Below are 3,140 nucleotides of genomic sequence, written 5' to 3' on the forward strand. Positions count from 1 at the left end.
TTTCTTGCCAGAAGCTTTGGCTGAGAGCTGGGAGAAACTCGGTGCTCGTGGTCCCCTACCAGCGTCCGGCTGGGCGTATAGGATACGGTCCTTGCCGTATCCTGCAGACAAAACCCTGGTTGTCTGGGACAGCGACCTGCAGCAAAGACCCAGCAGCAGACAAAAAATATCTATTTATATATTGGTGCTATTTATAGCATATATATGTATGTATGTACGTATATCTTGCCTTTAGGAGCAAGGGCCTTATGGGAGCAGGGATATTTTTGTTCTCTCTGCTGCAAGGCATGAGCTGACTAAAGGCATCCACGGTGCACAGAAACCAGCGGGCAAAGGTAATCCCTTCGAAGGCTCTTAGGCAGCACCATATGTGCCTTACGTGTGCGGGGACGAGTCGCCCGATCTCTGTGTGCGGTAGCTTTGTGCCAGTTACTCGCTGCGTGCCTTTAGGCAGTCCTGGGAACAGAGATTGTGCCTCGCTGCGTGCTTGTGGCGTGCCCGGGAAACAGGGCCAGGCACGGGCCAAGGTATCTCCTGTGCCCAGAACAGCATTACCATCGTAACGAACGGTGATGGCCAAATCGGTCGTCAGATTTGTAACGCCGGTGGTATCAGCGATGCAGCACCTGGGATGCAATGGGCTCTGCTTGTCAAAGTGTTCCAGCATTGGAAGAATAACGAACGTAGCAGGGAAATCTTGCTGGGGACGTTGATAGGAGAGAGGAGAAGCAGAGGAAGGGAATGCTCGGTATCGGCTTGGATCCCAGCGCGGGACTAGTGCTCCAACAGACAGATAGACAGTGAGCATCTGCTCTGGGCCACCGGGATCGGAGCACAGCAGGAGCGAGAAATTCTTGGACCGGTTATCAAGGAATCAGGAAACTCCAGGATACTGTACTCAAGGGGGATTTTTACTACCCAGACATCTGCTGGGTAACAAATGCAGCTAATGATGGCGATAATGTACAACCCTAATTCACTATAAATTCTCTTCCATATGTTTAGAATTGTATTTACAGTAGGAAGCTAGTGATAGTTGTTCATGAATCAAGGTGAACTGAGTAGCTGCTACGGCATCAGCCATATATTATGGGAAATAACATATGACAGATTTCAGCAGAATTCCTCAAAAAAAAATGACTGCATTTAAGGCGTTTTAAGTGAAAAGTATTTCTGTAGTTACTGATTGCTTTTGAACATAGTGATTGAACTCTTCATTTATCTGTAGCCTTGTTGACCTCGAAGCGCACATTCACAGCCGTAGTTGATGAAGACTTGTCTGCCAGGCAAAATGCTCCTCCTAGAACTCATTTCTCGTGATCGGGGGCTTGGAAAGGGTTAAGAGCAAACTAACAAACAGTTGCCATGGCTGCTTAGCCCACCGGTGGCACGTGGAAAGATGCTGTTTTACTGATACACTTCTACGGCCTTTCTCAGTTGCGAGCAATAATTTTGCCAACTAGTTCACCGCGGCCCCAGAAGAGTACTGTAAGCACCAATATATCCAATATAGAGGCGGGCTGGAGCTGCCCCAGCCGTCGGAGTTCAGGGCTGCGCGCTGTTAGTTGCCGATGAGCTATGGTGCTCTCTCCTCCCGGCTGGCGATCCCGTGCTCCCCGACCGTGCTCGCCCCTGCGCTGCCTGATCGTCCGCAGGGTGTTTTCGGATAACGATGCTCGCAGCGCCTGAGCCCGCGGTCCCGGGGTTGCTCCGTCCCAACCGCGCTGCTGCTCTGGACAAGAGAGAGATGGGTGAACTGAGTATTGTAACACGCGCTAGATGTTCAGGAGCTATAGATACACGTCCAGAGCAGGGGCTCTTCTTTTCAAGACATTGATTAACCTTTCCCACTTTTGTTAGCAATGTTTTTCTAAAAATCTTCTTAATCTTATTTATTCTTTTTCTCATATTTCTTCCAAATACATACACACACGTAGATGTGTGTGTGTGTGTATATATTTATACATATGTAAATAAATAGCACAACTGCTTTATTTTCTGGAAAGAATAGGTAAAACAGGAAAATCAATGCCTTTTTTACTTTCCTAGCCAAGGCAGAAATTCTGGTGCCATTTAAGTCAAACTTCCAAAGACTTCTAAAGAGACAATATTTCCCCAAAATTGCCCTGTGGGGCACGTGCAGCCAGCATCACTGGGACAAGTGTTCAGCCTGGAGAGGTTGTCCTCGGATCCAGCTCCCTCTGAAGCTATCGCAAACCCTCTCAGCTTCAGGGGCAGCTGGACCAGGCCCCACACTCTTACTCTCAGAGACTTCTCTGATCAAATTCTCCCCTTGGAAACCTGCCCAGGGCTCCCAGCGTGAAATCTTAAATAAAATTTAATTTCAGTAAAGCTAACACCAAAATTGGTTAATAATTAGCTGTATTATTTGAAAGCTCTGGTTTGTCATTATACCATTTCCTTGCAGTTCCAGCCCTCTCTGCTGATGTTGCATGCGCTCGTGTCATGCAGGACGGATCATGTTCTTCCTCAGCCACAGACCTGCTAACTCCATCTGTGGAGCCAGCATTCACAGAGAGAAAGTTGTTTCATGTCTGAGTTGGTGATGACACTGCGAGAAGGTCAAAATGCCCAGGGATACTTTGATGGATTTGAAAGGAATACTGTTGCCTAGGCATAGGAAACATGTCCTGGGCTATGATGCGTTAATGGATACAGCTTATTTCAGAAGACAAGGCAAAGCCAGGCAAATCCAAGACCAATGATTTACAGGAAGCGATTTGCACTATATAGAATATAAATACAAACAGAATATTTGTTGTTGTGCTGCTATGTTCCCTCAGACAGTAAAGCTGTTTAATTCGTAACTATTTGTTTGTGTCTTGAGTTTGTACACATTTTCTCTCAAAGTTTTTCATTTCTAGTGAGACTTTCTATCGTGAATATCTTTTTTGGATCAAAGAAAAGAAAAGGTTTGACATCATTTCGTAAAAGTCTTCATTTCTTCGTTTTAATGTATTGGTACATTCTATTCCTGCATCAATTTCTTCAGTTTTCTGAATCTCCCCTACTACTCCTTCATCAGTTATTCATGGGAAAAATACCTGCAAATAAATGTATAAATGTTATGTTTGAGCAGGCTGCAGAAAATGTCCAGAGTGATCCTGAGCTCTGCTTTC

This window comes from Rhea pennata, chromosome 10 (genome assembly GCF_028389875.1).
Source record: "Rhea pennata isolate bPtePen1 chromosome 10, bPtePen1.pri, whole genome shotgun sequence".
Classification (NCBI taxonomy): Eukaryota; Metazoa; Chordata; class Aves; order Rheiformes; family Rheidae; genus Rhea; species Rhea pennata.